At 45.3% G+C, this 19,364-nt stretch overlaps 1 protein-coding gene across 3 annotated transcripts in view; it reads right to left on the bottom strand.

Moving 5' to 3' along the window:
* Window positions 1-17,191, bottom strand: part of RSPRY1 (ring finger and SPRY domain containing 1) — a 300,486-nt gene extending 283,295 nt beyond the window's left edge. Inside the window, exon 1 of one of the 3 annotated variants that reach the window (XM_086947733.1) lies at window positions 17,039-17,191. The gene's annotated coding sequence lies outside the window, so the exon portion shown is untranslated. The other 2 variants (XM_086947736.1, XM_086947734.1) reach the window with 2 other exon arrangements.
* Window positions 17,192-19,364: the final 2,173 nt, after the last annotated feature.

Raw genomic sequence — 19,364 nt, 5'->3', positions numbered from 1 at the left:
GCCTCAGAGATGTGGTTAGAGCACCTCGTGACGATACTTGCTGTCTGAATTGAAGTGTTCTCCTCCGGAGAGAATAAAATCCTCGTTTCCTGCCTTCCAGTCTCCAGCGCCTGCTTCTTCATTGATTAATATTGGTGGGTCATAGAGGCGATACCGCCGGGCAACATAAAAGGGTCTTTGGTTACCGGTTGTCTTTGGAACCCTTTTTAACAGGTTTATCAAGGCATCTCGATTATAGTATTTGGCTCTTGAGAGCTTGTCGAACTAGCCTTTTAGGATATCCACGTGCCAGTAATCGGTCTTGTAGTTTAGCTGCATGGAGCATGAAATCCTTCATACTCATGCAATTCCTTCTTATTCTGAGGAATTCCCCAAAGGGGATCGAACCTTTCTGGCATGCTGGATGGTAACTACTATGTTCTAGTATGGTGTTTTTTGCCGTAGGTTTCCTGTACAGACTTAGTGAGCTCTCCTTCTGTGCTTTGTATACAGAGATCTAAAAATTCAACTTGGCTTGAAGAGTAATTGCTAGTGAACTTGAGATTCTGATCTGCTACATTTAGCCATTCCATGAATTCCTTGAGCAGTTCTTCTGTCCCAGACCATATAAAAAATATATCGTCTATAAATCTTTGCCATCTAGTAATGTTTTCAAAAAATGGGGCTAGTTCATTAAAAATGTGTTTTATCTCAAATTCACCCATATAAATATTGGCAATGCTGGGGGCACAAGAAGCCCCCATGCTAACTTCTTTGATTTGTTGTTAGAGATCTTGCTGGAATTCAAAAAAAATGTTGTATAGGACAATCTCTAGGCACTCTAATAGGAAGGTGTCAGGTCTATCTCCCGGTGTCCTTGCCAGGAGCGCTGCCACCGCATCCATAGCTCGGTCCTGGGGGATATTAGTGTACAGTGATTCTATGTCACACGTCACTAACAATTGTGTGTTATCATTGAAGGCTGTATGTTCTAAGGTTGAAATCATATGGCCTGTATCTTTAATATACAACTCATACGATTTCTTTAGACGCCCTCACTCACCACCCTGGGTGGTAACATGCTTCATCATCGGGCCCACCAGGAGAAGCCGAATGCCTCCCTGGTGTGCTGCAACGCCAGATTACTGCGGAGCTGGTTTTTCGTGACAGTAGTGTGAAAAATAAGTGAATTAAAAAATGCCAACAAGCTGTACCATACAAAAAAACTTTATTCTGTGGTTAGCCAGGCATTGGTTAAAATATATGGGTCGGGAAATTTACCAACTAATGTGTTGGGTATTTTCCACTTCGAGTGGGGTCGACATGTTTCTGCCCATATGTGTGTAGATTTTACTGGGCTTTCATCAGGACCATGTAACTGTGTACCTCGGTGGAGTGGGCGCGCTAAGGCCCACCCTAGCCAGAAGACATGAAAGTTAAAAATTTCAGTGTATGCATGCACTGACGCATACTCATGCATTGACGATTATCATCCCCCTTCACACATCACCAATACCCCCACCCTCCTTACTCCCCACCCCGCTCCTCACACAAGTCGCGCAGAACCCACCTCCCCCACCTTGAGCATACCTCCCGCGACATGACCAACCCTCACCCTCACCCTCTCCCCCCCCCACTCTCACTCCCCACTACCCCACCCCATCGGCCAGACTCACGGAACACACCACCTCCCTCAACATAACCCCTTATCCTTTATCCCCTCCCATTCTTAGCCCTCATCCCCGTATTGTCACTGCTGCCCTCTCCAGTCTACATTCATCCCTCAACTCACCCACACCCCCTACCACAAGCGCCATCACTCACGCTATCAACCGCCCCCTGTCCTCATCCCCGCCCCCTGTTCACAAACTCTCTCATCCTTCGAACGCTACCCCACCTACTCGGACCGCAGAGCCCTGCTCCATCGCGCGCACATCCCGTCACATTCGATCCATTTCCCACCCCATTACCCGACCCAAACACTCACCCACTGCTCTCACTTCAAATTCCATCCCCAATCCAACACTAAACATGATCATCTCCACCCTCCTACAAGTCAAGGAAGAGCTCCACACCATCAAAGAACTTCTCACACATCCCAGGCACCCACTTCCCTACACTTCCCCGCCCAACAAGGACTCCATTCGCCCCTCAAACCGTCCCACCCTGCTCTCCCCGCGCTGGCCCTCTATCCCTGATCGCAAGGCCACCGGCCGTCCCCGTCGCACCCTAAACACCCTTTCGGGCCGAGACTTACACAATCTCCTCTGCTCTTATGGCCCAGGTCCCACAAAACGCTCACCCACAACACACCCCATACCCACGATTCGCACAAATCCCCTCAGGCCACCCACACTGAGCAACAGAAGTTCTGTCCCCTGTAATCTCAAAAATGTCCCCCTCTCCTTAGAACATTCTCCCTCCCTCCTCACCCCTAGACTAAAGTGTATCCTGCTCAACTGCAGATCGGCCCGGAGACACTCCTCTGGCATCACAGAGCTCATCTTATAAAGGGGCGTTGATCTAGCCATTCTGACTGAAACATGGTTAACTGAAACATCCACACCTATAATGGACATTCTAGTCCCCCCCAACTATCGCATTATTAGACTCGACAGGAATGGCAAGACGGGCGGGGGAATCGCATGCATCTACAGGAGCAACCTTGCTGTCACTGAAGGCCCCTCCCCCTCCCTCTCCTCCTGCAAACTCATCGGCCTTGAGATTACTAGTGAGGGCAAACCTGTGTGCTCCCTTCATGTTATTTACCACCCACCCGGTGACAACTTCATCTTCTCCCAACAATTAATGGACATGATATCCACCAACGCCGGTCGACAGCTCAATCAAATTTACTTGGGAGACTTCAACCTCCACTGGAATGACCAGAAAGACACTGTGGTGAAGAGCCTTAAGACGTTCCTCGACGCGCTTGACCTCACCCAAATCTGCAACGGTCCGACACATGAAAAAGGCTCTATCATTGACCTTATCATCGCCAAAGAAGACTCTACCCAACTAGTCGCAATCGAACCATGTGACTGGTCAGACCACCACATCATCACCTTCTTCATCAACGAAAAAGTCAAACTTAAACCGGCGCAACCTGCCAAAACCAAGATTTGGAAGAAGGACCTGAAGAACCTTAACCCAAAGTCCTTGCCTGCCCACACAGGCAGTCTCCTTCTTCCCCCGACGGACGTCTCTGATGTGCATGCACTGACCAACCTCTACCTAGACTCCATGTCTACAATAATCAATGAAGTCGCACCCTTGCAATTGAAGAGAGTGTCCAGCAAGAATTCGAACCCATGGTACGATGGCAGACTCAATGAAGACAGACGTGTGATGCGCTTAGCTGAGCGCGCGTGGAGATCGGACCCCTCAGCACTGAACCTTAGAACGCTCAAGAGTAAGAGAAACGCTCACTTCAGAAAAATCAAACGCGCGAAATCATTATTCTTTAGCCAACAGCTGGATCAAGCTAAAAACCGACCAAAAAAACTGTTCGAGTTAGTCAAAACCCAAACCAAAATGCAACCTCCACAACCCAACAACTTAACAAAGGCTATCCCAAGTTGCGAAGACTTCTCTGCTTTCTTCAAGCAAAAGAACGACACTATAAGAAGCGATCTCATCAAGGATGCACGTCGATTCGCCGGCTCCATATGCATAACTAACACTCATGCTAAAAACAACGCTTCATGGACATCCTTCGACACCTATTCCGAAGAATCAATTCACAAGCTGCTGGTCACCTTGAAACCCGCCAATCATCACACAGACCCCCTCACCCCCCTGTTCCTCCCACTCTGGACTAAAATCTTCAACTGTTCCCTGCAACAAGGGCTCATCCCAGACTCCCTCAAGATTGGGCAAGTCACGCCTATACTCAAGAAACCCACAGCTGACCCGGCCGACCTAAACAATTATCGTCCGATCACCACTCTAGCAAAACTGTTAGAAAAATGCGTGCAACTCCAACTGACAAAACACATTGAGCAGTTTGACCTCCTCAACTCTCACCAATCTGGATTCAGAGCAAAGCATAGCACGGAAACGGCCATGACACACATAATAGATGATGCCCTCCAAATCCTTGATCACAATGAGTCTTGCCTCCTCATCCTTCTTGACTTTTCTTCAGCATTTGATACGGTCAAACACGAGAATCTACTGGAGCTCCTAAATACCAGAATGGGCATATCCGGGACGGTTCTCAACTGGTTCACGTCCTTTCTGCACAACCGTTCTCAGAGGTTCAAGATCAACAACTCACTGTCCTCGCCTGTGCCAGTACCACTGGGCGTCCCGCAAGGCTCCTCCCTATCCCCCACATTGTTCAACCTCGTCATGGAACCACTCACCACCTTGCTCCAATCCTCTAAGGTACATTTCCATATGTACGCCGATGACACTCAGCTCTACCTCAAGCTTCAATCCCCTGAAGACATCAAACTGCTGAATGCCACACTAAGAAACACCCAAGCTTGGCTGGCCGACAATCACCTCAAACTAAATGCTATGAAAACTGAGTTCCTTCTGATCTCTCCTCCTGCGAAAAAGGCCATCACCCAAACCTGGCTCAATCATCTAACCGCACTCAATGTCCAACCCACCATCGTGGACTCAGCGAAATCCCTTGGCATCACACTGGACTCTAATCTCGACATGCAGCAGCATATTAGCATAGCAACTAAAGGAGCCAACTTCCAAATCAACACGTTGATAAAACTCAAACCCTTCCTACCACCCAAGGACTTCCAAACTGTGGTACAAGCCTTAGTCATTCCTCGCATAGACTACGGAATTGTGGCTCTCAGCGGGCTCCCCCTGACAACAACGGCCCCCCTAAGAGCCTCCCTGAACACGGCCGCGAGACTCATCACTGGCTCAAGAAAACACTTGCATATATCCCCTGACTTAAAAGCCCTGAACTGGCTGCCTATTGAAGCCAGAATTCAGTTGAAAATTGCCTGTATGACACACTCGGCCGTACACCACAAGGCACCCAACTACCTCTCTCATAAGCTGACCATATCAGGAGGCTCAAGATCCAACAGAAGCACAAACACTCTCCTCCTGAAACCACGGAGTTTCCGGAAGGAAAAAACATACAAACGCTCCTTCTCTGGAATGGCACCTAGGATCTGGAATGCACTCCCGCCAGAAACCAGGCTTATCCCGTCCACTATACTCTTCAAGAAAGAGGTGAAGGCCATCCTTATGGCTAAATACACCTAAACACTATTGATACTGGAACAATGACAGCATTTGGCTCCCACATTATCGGCCTCAATAACCTGCAACACACCCACTACTGACTAATGCTCTGCCTTCAACATTGTGTTTACTCACCCTCTGGGGTGCTATAATCTTATCCGCGTAGACACTGTACGGCTTCCATATTATTGTTTCTTGATTGTTATTACTCTGTATACTCTTGTATGATTGATACCCTATTTTTGCAACTCACTGTCTACGGAATCTCATATTGATTTAAGAGTCTTGTCTATCCTACCTACTGTTTCTGTAAAGCGCTCTGATATCTGCAAAGATCTTGTTCGCGCTATATAAAACTTTAAAAAAAAAAAAAAATTAGGTGCAAAAAGAACAAACCAGAAAAAGTGAGTGTTCCTTCGGAATATGAGGAACCTGTGGTCTGAAAGGAAATTACAAACACACAAAGAAGACAACAAAAATGTCATTAACATTATGGGACTGGTACGTATTTTGCAGAAACTGATCTCAGTACACGAGGCGGCCTTCCTTATGGCAGGTGGGAACACCATCCCTTACTTTTATACCCTGCCGAAGACACACAAGAATGTAAACCCACCACCGGGACGACCGATAGTCTCCGGCATCGGTTCTGTTCTGGAACCCCTTTCCGCCTACTGTGATCACTACCTAAAACCTTTGGTACAGAACACCTCCACGTACCTTAAAGATACAAAGAATCTACTACAACTGCTTGGACAAGTCACCTTTGCAGAAGACTCGATTATTCTAGTTACACTTGACATAGAGAGTCTCTACAAGAACATTCCCCAGGATGATACCCTCAGAGTCATGGGAAGAGCTTTAGACTCGATTGAGTGGAACTATAAAACACCTAAGGAATTTATAGTTCAATGTGCTACGATGGCTTTGAAAGAAAATTATTTCGAATACCAAGGGGAACTCTACTTACAAAGCACAGGTACTTCGATGGGCAGTACTTTTGCTCCTAGCATCGCCGGACTCTATGTCCATGATTTCGAGATGAAGCATATCCTGCCAAACAACAATCTCTACCACTCTTCCATAACTTTATGGAAAAGGCATATTGACGATATCCTTCTGATCTGGAAGGACGATGAGACTAACCTTGAACAATTCTTACCCTGGATCAATACTCGAGACCCTTACTTGAAATTTACCAACCACTCCAGTAAAGAGTCAGTGGTATTTCTAGATGTTATCATCACAGTAAGTGGAACTGGTTTAATAACAAAAACACACTACAAACCCACAGCCAAGAACAACCTGTTGGAATTCGAGCTTTCACCCCAGACCTTTGAGGGAGAACCTACCCTACGGCCAATACCTCAGGATATGGAGGAACTGTAGTGACATCAAGGACTACAAACCCAAGCTGCAGACCTCACTGAAAAATTAAAATCACGAGGTTACCCGACAAAGATCCTGGAAAAAGGAAATAAACGTGCAAGAAACCAACCCCGGGAGGCACTCCTGGAAGATACAGTAAAAGAATCCTCTGGCATACCGCTAACGTGTGTGACCACATATAGCTCCATCTCAGATGCCATGAAAAAAAAATCAGTGAATAAACACTGGAAAATCATAACAAGCAACAAAAAGACCTGGGAGAAACCCCTCTTTTCTTTTAAAAATGGTATGAGCTTAAGAGACTCCCTGGTACACACACGCCCAAAAATGGACGTGGCCAATGCCCTTAATGTGAGGTTCGTCACTGATGCATGGGGTCTCCCCCCTGTGACTGGACATTTTCCCTGCTCAAACTGCAGTGTCTGTCATTTGACAACACATACAAAACAACTCTCACTGGACCCAGGAAAAATATGGATACAGAGGACACACACCAACTGCAACTCCACTAATGTAGTCTACCTGATAACATGTCCTTGTCTGAAGAGATACATAGGAATGACAACACGCAAGGTGAAACAGCGTATCTGCGAGCACCGCAGTAACATCAGGTGCCGCAAGTCAACAACTAAGATGAGCGAACATTTCCTTCAACAAAACCATACACCAAATGATCTCCGCTGGACAATAATTGAACAGATCACCACGGAAAGAAATACTGCGAGTATTCTTTTCGAGAAAGAACAACGCTGTGTCTACAGACTGGGAACCCACAACAATGTCCTGAAGGACCAAATACCTTGGTCTTCGGTGCTCAAACATTAATGAGTTTCAAAAACATATCTTTTTTCATGCTCCTAGGTGGACCTTGTTCCAACGCACATTTGTTCCTCACTGCTCGAAGGTTATCGAGTTCTGCCCTAATTCTCCCATGTCATGAGACCTGCATTTTTTCCACAGTGTAAAAATTTCACGCCAAAGTCATTTTTTGAGCAGTTCTCCTCTAGTCACTATGAATATCCACTGGGTGATCACTACTAATTAACACAGATAATCACCTCTCAGTCCATCCACCCTAACCATGAGAGTGCCTCATCTAGTAGCAATCACCGAAATATCGGTCTCCCCTCTTTCATAAATTTGATATGTAGCGGTTTGTTCCTCCCCGGTCTATTTTCATTCCTACATGAAAACATGACCCCTTCCAAACCCGTTCCGCTCTAATATACAGCGGTAACGGGGACTTAATGCAACATTTGGCTGTTTGTTTCCTCCCCGGTCTATGTTGATCTCACACGACAACATGACCTCTTCCACCCCCTATCCGTGCTAGCTATACAGCGGTAACGATGACAACCATGCGAGCGCTTGCACTCCAAGCCTCGCTTTGATTCTATCTGGTGATTGGAGGCACAGACGCTAGCGTCATCTCACGCCTGCTCCACCTCGCTCTCACCGGTGCTAGGAACGCCCACGGCCCCGCGTACACTCCATATTAACATCACCCCGCTTCCAGGATCCCATCCACGTGGTCCGGCAGAAGGTATCGCTAGGTGCCGAGCGGGTGTTTGGCGTTGCGGGCGTAAGACCATCTCTCAGATCAGCGCTCAGCTTAGTAATCTGTAACCTGTGTTCTCTCTCTAATTGTGCCTACATTTTCTACATCCTTTCCCAGGGTGTTCCATTGTCGCCACCACCTCCCTCCCGAGACCCATGGGTAAGCATGGGAGAATTTTGCGAATCTCGCGTTCGCGAATTTTGCGGATTTGCGAACTCGCAATCCGCAAAATCCGCGAATTCCCGCGAATTTGCGGATTTTTTTTTTTGTGTTCGCGCGTGTTTCTGCCAGTTCGCTAGGGTTTTTACAATTTCGCAATTTGCGAACTTACCTGTCGGGTCGCAAGTTTTGCGAACTTGTTGTTTCTACGTGTCCAGCCTGTTTGGGACACTCTTCTTCATCACTGCCACTCTCTGTCACCACTGCCACTCTCTGACTACTCATGCCACCCTCTGGTCCACCCATGCCACCCTCTGTTTCATCACCACACCCTCTGGTTGTCCAGTGTACATTATTTTCGGCAAAGCACACCTTCCCTGCCTCAAGTGACCTGAATTAATTTGGGGCTGATTAATGTGTCACAGAATATTTTTTTAGCTGGCACCTGCTTCCTTAGTGCTTCCTGATTAGTGATCTTTTGCACTTGCTAAGTGCTTTCATTGTTGCAAAATTAGTTACAACACCTGCCCTACCCCAACTGACAATAATGAATTAGGGGCTGATTAATGGATTTTAACTTCCAGCCTGGCTCCTGCGTGTCTCCCTTAGCTGTAATTCAGGACCTTTGTGGCATATGTGTAACTATTCTGAGGTTCAGAGCAGGGTCACATAATAGTTGCAACTGGCAACTGAACTCTGGAGGGGCCCCTCAGGAAGCACTACAGGAAATGGCTACTAATGATGAGCCTGAACTTTTGAACCTGGTAAGTAGTTTCAGTTTTGCTAAGATCGTATTTCTGCAATTTAGCACTTACTCGCGGGGTGCGAAGTTGTACTGGCAAGCCGCGAACTCACGCGAACAGTGCGAGCAAGCCATAAAATCCGCTGCTCGCGGATTTTGCGGGAGATTCGCGGATCTCGCGGATTGCGAATTTACCGAAAATCCGCGAGCGAAACGGATTTTCCGCCCATGCTTACCCATGGGGTGTGGAGCTTTTAAATAACAAGAGAGAACCTCTCTACTTTTTTTAAACAAACGTGTGTTTAGAGCTAACTATGTTTTATATCACCACCAGCCCTGCCTTCGGGCACATTGATCGCTGAACCACAAGTGATGTTAAATTAACTATCCTGGCAGCCGGCGATTGTGTCTTTTTTCTCAATGCATGCCCCGAGACTACCTGGATCCCAGGACAGCGTTTCAGGCACTAATGTAGCAATATTTTGCAGCATGGGCACACATATTGACTAGCCCAAGCACAGTGTACTGAGATCAGTTTCTGCAAAATACGTTCCAGTCCCATAATGTTAATGACATCTTTGTTGTCTTCATTGTGCGTTTGTCATTTCCTTTCAGACCACAGATTCCTCATATTCCGAAGGAACACTCACTTTTTCGGGTTTGTTCTTTTTGCACCTAATTTTACACTGAAATTTTTAACTTTCACGTCCTCTGGCTTGGGTGGGCCTTAGCGCGCCCACACCACCGAGGTACACAGGTACATGGTCCTGATGAAAGCCCAGTAAAATCTACACACATATGGGCAGGAACATGTCGACCCCACTTTAATTGGAAAATACCCAACACATTAGTTGGTAAATTTCCCGACACATATTTTAACCAATGCCTGGCTAACCACAGAATAAAGTTTTTTTGTATGGTACAGCTTGTTGGCATTTTTCAATTCACTTATTTTTCACACTACTGTCACGAAAAACCAGCTCCGCAGTAATCTGGCGTTGCAGCACACCAGGGAGGCATTCGGCTTCTCCTGGTGGGCCCGATGATGAAGCATGTCACCACCCAGGGTGGCGAGTGAGGGCTTCTAAAGAAATCCCTAAGTGACTTTCTTACAGGTTGATTTCATTTTTTTCTCATTAACTGTGTTCAACGAAACTCTCCTCTGCCGACACTTTTGTTGTTTGACATAATTACCAGGGGGACTGAGAGTGTCTTGTCTCTTCCCTCTCTCTCTAGTAGTTGTATTTGTTCTAGCAGCGCACAGCTGTGAGAGTAGAATTCAAAAACACTAAATTGGTACATCATATGTAACCAACTTTAAACTAACGATGGCGAACTTTATTCTCACCTTCTCGGAGGAAGAGGTGGATGCACTACTAGCTGATCCTAATCTTTTTGCGGATCCAGGAATATCACAAGCCATTTCCCAAACTGCAGAATGGGAGAAAGTAACGGAACAAAAACGAGACCGAATAAGGACTATTCTACATGGCACCATTTTGAAACAATATTTATCAACTAACACTGCACCAAGGTGTCTTCTTGTGACCAATGCCCCACGCATATTTCTAAACGATGCCACATTTCGGAAAGAATGGGCAATGATAGCCTGGCACTGCACTCGTGACTGGCTAGTACTAATCATAAAAACGGCATTGCATCTATCCGAAGCACTAATGGTCGAAATCCAGCAGACCAAATCGCATTTCAAAACAACGATTACTGGCTACAAAAAAAAGCTGGACGAAATCAATAAGGAACTGGCTGAGTATAAAGACTCTCTCATGCAGTCAAAAGTAACTAAATTCCAGAAGGATCTCAAAAAATTTGAGTTCAAAACTGTATATCCCTATTCAGAACCTGATTATACTCCACCTCGGCGGGATTCCAACAAGTCAGACGATACTGACAGTAACTCTTCGAATAGTAGTAATTCCAGCAACCATGGCCACAAACAGAGAGGGCGAAAAGGCGGAAGAGGCCGATCTAACTTTCACACTCAACAATCTGGTGGGCCACCATTTGGCACACCAGGTAATGGCCCACCTCCATTTATGTTCACACAACATCCACCTTTTCCCCTAATGGGGTGGAATCCCTATATGCAACCCCACTACCCCCAACATCAACACCAGTTGCCTTTTTTAGAGAGAGGCGGGAGGGGAAGGAGACGAGGGAACAACCAAAACACACAAGTCACTTGGCAAACAGAGGACAAAGTGGGTGACCACACCCGCAGCAAAACAGTGACACCGGGCACCAGTGCCCAGGGAGTCTAATAACAGACCTCTCAAAAAAAACTCTAAGCCCAATGGAAGAGAAAGGACTTGGCTTTGTCCCCACTGCCAGACCAGACAAATTTAAACTCCATTGTGAGCTATCCGAATTTTTTAGGAAACTGAAGGCTTTCTTCGAGGCCAGAGCAGAAACCAACAATGATTCCCCTGCCTTTCATACCAATTTCAGACCAAAATCTACCTTTGTTCCGCCACCTCATACTATCCCCGCTGAAATAATTGCTTTCGAACAGGCGGTTTTCAATGATATGGAATCCTTGCCCCTGACGACACCGTTTAAAAATTTCTCTGCTCTAGAATTTCAAGCATTAGAGGAACTGAAAAAGGATAAAGAAATAACAATCAAGCCAGCGGACAAAGGAGGGGGCATAGTGATCCAAAATACCCCAGATTATGACCATGCATGCCGCATTTTTTTGAATAACAGAACTAACTATACACCCCTCACTACAGACCCTACACCGGAACTGAAGGCACGCATCCACAGTCTAGTCAAGGATGCGGAGGAAAATGACCATATCTCCAAACACGAGGCGGCCTTCCTTATGGCAGGTGGGAACACCATCCCTTACTTTTATACCCTGCCGAAGACACACAAGAATGTAAACCCACCACCGGGACGACCGATAGTCTCCGGCATCGGTTCTGTTCTGGAACCCCTTTCCACCTTCTGTGATCACTACCTAAAACCTTTGGTACAGAACACCTCCACGTACCTTAAGGATACAAAGAATCTTCTACAACTGCTTGGACAAGTCACCTTTGCAGAAAACTCGATTATTCTAGTTACACTTGACATAGAGAGTCTCTACACGAGCATTCCCAAGAATGATACCCTCAGAGTCATGGGAAGAGCTTTAGACTCGATTGAGTGGAACTATAAAAAACCTAAGGAATTTCAATTCAATGTGCTACGATGGCTTTGAAAGAAAATTATTTCGAATACCAAGGGGAACTCTACTTACAAAGCACAGGTACTTTGATGGGCAGTACTTTTGCTCCTAGCATCGCCGGACTCTATGTCCATGATTTCGAGATGAAGCATATCCTGCTAAACAACAATCCCTACCACTCTATCATAACTTTATGGAAAAGGTATATTGATGATATCCTTCTGATCTGGAAGGACGATGAGACTAACCTTGAGCAATTCTTAACCTTGATCAATACTCGAAATTTACCAACCACTCCAGTAAAGAGTCAGTGGTATTTCTAGATGTTATCATCACAGTAAGTGGAACTGGTTTAAAAACAAAAACACTCTACAAACCCACAGCCAAGAACAACCTGTTGGAATTCGAGCTTTCACCCCAGACCTTTGAGGGAGAACCTACCCTACGTCCAATACCTCAGGATACGGAGGAACTGTAGTGACATCAAGGACTACAAAACCCAAGCTGCAGACCTCACTGAAAAATTAAAATCACGAGGTTACCCGACAAAGATCCTGGACAAAGGAAATAAACGCGCAAGAAACCAACCCCGGGAGGCACTCCTGGAAGATACAGTAAAAGAATCCTCTGGCATACCGCTAACGTGTGTGACCACTATAGCTCCATCTCAGATGCCATGAAAAAATCCGTGAATAAACACTGGAAAATCATAACAAGCAACAAAAAGACCTGGGAGAAACCCCTCTTTTCTTTTAAAAAAGGAATGAGCTTAAGAGACTCCCTGGTACACACACGCCCAAAAATGGACGTGGCCAATGCCCTGTATGTGAGGTCCGTCACTGATGCATGGGATCTCCCCCCTGTGACTGGACATTTTCCCTGCTCAAACTGCAGTGATTGTCTTTTGACAACACATACAAAACAACTCTCACTGGAACCAGGAAAAATATGAATAGAGGACACACACCAACTGCAACCTCACTAATGTAGTCTACCTGATAACATGTCCTTGTCTGAAGAGATACATAGGAATGACAACACGCAAGGTGAAACAGCATATCTGCGAGCACCGTAGTAACATCAGGTGCCGCAAGTCAACAACTAAGATGAGCAAACATTTCCTTCAACAAAACCATACACCAAATGATCTCCGCTGGACAATATTTGAACAGATCACCACGGAAAGAAATACTGCGAGTATTCTTTTCGAGAAAGAACAACGCTGGGTCTACAGACTGGGAACCCACAACAACGGCCTGAACGACCAAATACCTTGGTCTTCGGTGCTCAAACGTTAATGAGTTTCAAAAACATATCTTTTTTCATGCTACTAGGTGGACCTTGTTCCACCGCACATTTGTTCCTCACTGCTCGAAGGTTATCGAGTTCTGCCCTAATTCTCCCATGTCACGAGACCTGCATTTTTTCTACAGTGTAAAAATTTCACGCCAAAGTCAATTTTTGAGCAGTTCTCCTCTAGTCACTATGAATATCCACTGGGTGATCACTACTAATTAACACCGATAATCACCTCTCAGTCCATCCACCCTAACCATGAGAGTGCCTCATCTAGTAGCAATCACCGAAATATCGGTCTACCCTCTTTCATAAATTTGATATGTAGCTGTTTGTTCCTCCCCGGTCTATTTTCATTCCTACATGAAAACATGACCCCTTCCAAATCCGTTCCGCTCTAATATACAGCGGTAACGGGGACTTAATGCAACATTTGGCGGTGTGTTTCCTCCCCGGTCTATGTTGTTCTCACACGACAACATGACCTCTTCCACCCCCTATCCGTGCTAGCTATACAGCGGTAACGATGACAACCATGCGAGCGCTTGCACTCCAAGCCTCGCTTTGATTCTATCTGGTGATTGGAGGCCCAGACGCTAGCGTCATCTCACGCCTGCTCCGCCTCGCTCTCACTGGTGCTAGCACTCCATATTAACATCACTCCGCTTCCGGGATCCCATCCACGGGGTCCGGTAGAAGGTATCGCTAGGTGCCGAGCGGGTGTTTGACACCATTGTGAGTGTCAACAGCATGCCGGAATCTGAGCGCGTGCTCACACGCGCGACCTGATCCTATTCCGGCATGCTGCACGTGCCCATCTCTTGTCTCCCTTTTGGCTCCTTGTAAGCAGAGCCGACAGCAATAGGTCTCGCTGCGACAGGGCTTTCGCCCTGTATCGCAGGTGCGAGACCTAACGATTACAGATGTGAGGGAGTTCTGGTTTAACTTAAACCTCAAATGTAATTGGAGTAAATTAATTCTACATCCAGTACAGCGATGTGGAATATCACTGCTAACGGTGAATACTCATGTAATTGGAACCTCAAGCAAGTAAAATAATCTTACAAAGATCACGTCGACACATTTTTCTAAAAGGAGATAGGCTTGCTCAGACGCTTCTAGACATTCTTGGCCAGTATCAATCATAAAACGAGAGCATGTATATTCAGAGGAAGGTTAGTTTTCAGAGAGGTTTTTCCTAACAAAATACAGCTGTGCTTTTTTACTGCATACATTAAGTGGAAGTTCAAGATACAGTGAAGGAGTTACATGTTACCCAATTGACAATATATACTGAATTTATAACATAGACAAAAATTCAAGAACGAATAAGGTAAAAGCTCTTCAAAGGCCGTTAGAAAGTGGTGAGGTGCTGTGCGGTCAGTATGTGGGTGTATAGCGTAAGTAGTGTGGGTAATGTAGGATGCAGTGAGAATGAAGAGGATGCACTCACGTGGCGTTACACTGCCTCCACTAACAATGCACCCCTTAACTCTAACTGTGGCATGCAGTATTCGCATGCTTCCCCTTCCCCCACGGCCAACCGCACCTGCACAACTGTATCATGAAACTATATAGATAAATTCTTCATTACACTGCCGTCCTCTAATCTCGCCACACAGTATAGGTAGCTCTATTATCAGATTCGTTAAACTGGTATGTTGTTGAGTAAATAGGAAAAACAAAAAGATGGAGACACTAGAGATACAAGGTTATGTGCAAGTGAGAAAAGGTGAATACCATAATAGGAAGGCTTAACCACACTAAATGAACACAGAAATCAAAGCGATTCTGGAATAAAAAATGAAAAACATCTGACGTTGTAAAAGTATGCAGACTCCGTCAGGGAAAAAAGTGAAAAATAGAAGCATTCCTTTCAACTTGAAAGTTGCAATATCAGTGGGTTCTAGTTCGCTAGAAACAAAGTTAATTTATAATGTTAATCTTTTTGGACATCAAATATCTGTGGTTTTATGGATCATACTCAGCCAAATTATAATAATGAAAATACAAATGCAGGGATAGCATCACATTATGAGCGGCCCCCTGCATCTTTGCAACAAAAATAGTATTTCTTGGCACAGACGGACAGAATTGTTTATTCGCCATGGATAAGAGTGTTGCCATTTTTCAGAGATCAATACAGAGTTCCCCTTAAAGGTTCCAAGCAGATATTTAAGATTCAAAGGTCAGTTTTGCTTCCACCTTCCTAGTGGGTTGCAACTTTTATCAGTTGGCCATGAGATGCGGACATGGATGACAGTGTTTAATTACGTTAGGTTTAAAGAGCACTAGCAAGCAGCAAAGTACCCTTGGAATGGTTTATGACATAATAAAATAATTCAACGATCCGACATGCTATATGCGATTATCCAGAAGATACTTCTGATATTGCAAGCATCCAGCCTTGATGGTGTCCAATGCTAAGAGCCTGTGCTTATGGGTCTCCTTGTATGACCATGCAAGTACTGCTTGTGTAAACGAACAGTTCTAATTTTGGCAATGAAATTGGTAGTGTCCCCAGTCATATTAAGTGTGAAAACGTGCAAAATAGAAACTATAGATAAAGGGGATGTCGTCTACATTTCACAATAGAGACAGCAGAGGTTCTTGTTTGAACAGTTTTTGTCTACTCTATGCCTCCAAATTATAGCAGGATTGAATAACTCTTAACGCTCGACACATGCTAAGAATGTTCTTTAGGACCAAATATGTCGAATCAGTGACAATCCCCCGTATTTAGGAATATAGAAAATGAGTATTCTTAAATAGAAAATTACAGGCAAATCCTTCCGAAACAAGACAGTTTGGAGGTCTCATAATTACATTAATAATATGTTGCAGCAACTGACCGCGAGGGAACAAGAAAAGGTCCATCATGCGCACTTATGCCTTTTCTAAAAATCCTTTCAGAAAAATAGGATGTCAGTTCAGACCTGCCAACGTCGTCTCTGTTGGGAGGCCAGCTGAAGAGCATTTACTTTTAAAAGACTTACTTATAATACAACGTGAAATTGGGCTGCAAACTAGAGGGGCGTATTTCTATCTAGACTACAGAACGTACCAGGGTAGTTCCAGAAGTGTAAAAGAGAGGTGAGCAGACCATACATAGTTCATCATGTAAACTAAGGAATGCTGGACAGATATAATCTGGGTGTACCAGTGCTTCTGTTCTTCTCTGAACGTTGTCGCTGAGTGGCAGAGCAAGGAAAATGCGGTAATATCTGTACTTACACAAATCCCACGAATTAAGTGTTCTAATGCACACACATAATCGTACTAGCCGTAGTCACACAACATCCACGAACTAAACAATCTTTTTTCAACAAAGGCTTTGTGGAAAATAAGATCCCTCCTCCGCAATCTATCAGAGCATACGCCATTGGCCAAAACCACAATCTACAACCTACCGAAACACCCAACAGGAGGCCAAGCTATTGGTAAATGCTGAACTCTACAAAACCTGTGAACGATAAAAAAAATACAGTCCCACTAGGTTTACCTGGATCGGAAGTAAAGTGACCACCTGACCACTACTTGCATTGACCGCCCATGAATTCAGCTTAATATCCGCTGTACTTTATTGTTATTTCAACGGATGACATTTGTCTGTATGTCAGTACTTCCGGGTCGTATAAAAGCAAATCGTAAAGCTGGACACAGTCTGGAGTCGTATGACAGTGAGCAATGTGTAAGGCGACCCCGGATTGGAGCATTGTTGTTAACTCAGCCAATCCTAGTGTGAGGAAAAGAACTCTGAAGTGCTTACTGGCTGTGGATCCGCACGTGCCTCTGCGGTGCGTAAACAGTATCTCACGGAGAAGTCCATCGGTTCATCAGCATTTCATAAGTGCTAAGCCGACTGCTCGGAGCAGGCACGACCAGTGGCATAAGGAAACTTGACAACGTACATGCTGCCCTCCACGCCCGAACCCAGTCAGGAGGTCCTGGCCCAGGGGCCTGCCGCCCGTGCACAGTGCTGGAGCCCCCAGACTCTTTCACCGCGGGCCAATTGTTACGTCACTGGGCTGGACTTGTCTGTCGGGTGACCCCCGGGTTTCTCGGGCACGGAACGAACTGTAAACCACAGCCGGACCAACGAAACGAACTGGGGTGTTGCTCTGCTACTACGATCCTGTCAGGGAGGGGGTGGGAAGGGTGGTGTGCCGTGGCTTGGCAACCAGAGCTGACCCGAGGGTGGTGAGAGTGCGTGATGGTCAGCCCCCTGATACGGGGTGCTCCCCGCTGCATGGCACTGCTCATGTTTATGGAGCTGAAACTGGGCCTGTGGCTGGCGTGCCTCATCTTGGATAGCTGTTTTCTTCAGCCATGTGACATTTTTGGCATTTAATAGAGATGCAAGTGGCATCATGGCGCGTGATGTCATAGCGTATGCCATCACGGAGTTTGACAACGCATGTGGAATCACCAGAAATGGCATCACAAGCCATGACCTCACAGGAAGTGACATCAGATCTTAAGGGCTCACACATATATTTAGCAGGTCTATCAAGAGGACATTTGGCCGCATTTCAATATTTAGCAAATTTGATTTTGCGACAGTTGTGCCAAAAAAGTGACGCAAACGTAACGAAAAATCTTGACCTCAAATTTATACATTTATTTTTTAAAACTCTGCCGCAAAGAAATTAGCAACAAAGAGAATAGTAGCAGTAAATCTATACTGCTTAATTGTTTGCAAAGTTCCCATTTTGAAATATCTTAAGGGGTCAAGGCACCTGCTTCATAGATCTTGGTGTGTGTCCAGTAAATCTCCGGGAAGAATAATGATAAGATAGCGTTGGAGGTTAATGCACTTGCTAGAGATGGATCTGCGTTTGGTCTAGTCTCAGTTTTGAATCAAGGTAGCATAGATGGGTAATATGTTTCTTGCAAAGCACATTGTGTGACACGCAGAAGACAGATTTTTATTTTATGTAGATGGATAAGTAGGTTACGGATTTTAACACAGATCCTTTTTGTTACTTCAGTTCATAAATTGTAATTCTTCTAATATAGCCCAGTGAGCTGTGAAGGACATGTGACTCCTACACCTTGTAACCTTCACTGTCTTATGTAGAACATCCTGTACGTTGATTTACACAAAATGTATTGTCACTGTATGAAGTGTATATGTGATGTAGAGCGACCGGCACCCAGGATTGCGATGAGTAGCGCTATGAAAGAAATAAAAACAAACTAGTGGTATTTACATTTTTATTTTAGTAAATTCTGGGACAGACCAACACATCTTACAGTACATGCATATGTCTTATATACAGGGTCTAAAGCATGCCTCTCTTAAAGAACCTGTAAAGTAAAAACTAGCTGCGAGCCTTTGTTTCCCCTCCAATGCATTTACAGCCAGGTGTGAGGTTCCAGAAAGCATGGGATAACAAGGGTGGGACACTGTTCCAAGAGTAGGGTGTATATTATCACCCACTCATCAAAAGAGGAGAGTAGGAGTGAGAAGAAGAGTTGTAGAGAAAAGGAGCCAAAGTAACTGCTAAAAGGTAGTCATGTTTCACGCCTTTACTTGGGCACATTAAGCCCCATAGTAACCCACCAACCTGTGTGTTTTTTTTAATCTTACCAAGGGTACCACGCTATTAAAGTCTCCCAGTGGACACCCTTAGGTATTTTAATATTTTTACAGCACATACTTCACTCACTCTAGCCCGCATACCCGCACTCACCTGTCGGCTTTTCTCTTAAAAGATCTCCATGAAAGTGACCCTTTTAATAGGTGTCCCGTCGGGCATTGCAGTGCCGGCCCGACGAGAAGCATAAGCCCAGTGATGAAACATGACTCCCTTCGGGAAGTGTGA

The sequence above is a fragment of the Lissotriton vulgaris genome, chromosome 12 (genome assembly GCF_964263255.1).
Source record: "Lissotriton vulgaris chromosome 12, aLisVul1.2, whole genome shotgun sequence".
Classification (NCBI taxonomy): domain Eukaryota; kingdom Metazoa; phylum Chordata; class Amphibia; order Caudata; family Salamandridae; genus Lissotriton; species Lissotriton vulgaris.
The sequence above is the reverse complement of the archived record's forward strand: the minus strand, read 5'-3'. Positions and strand labels throughout refer to the sequence as shown.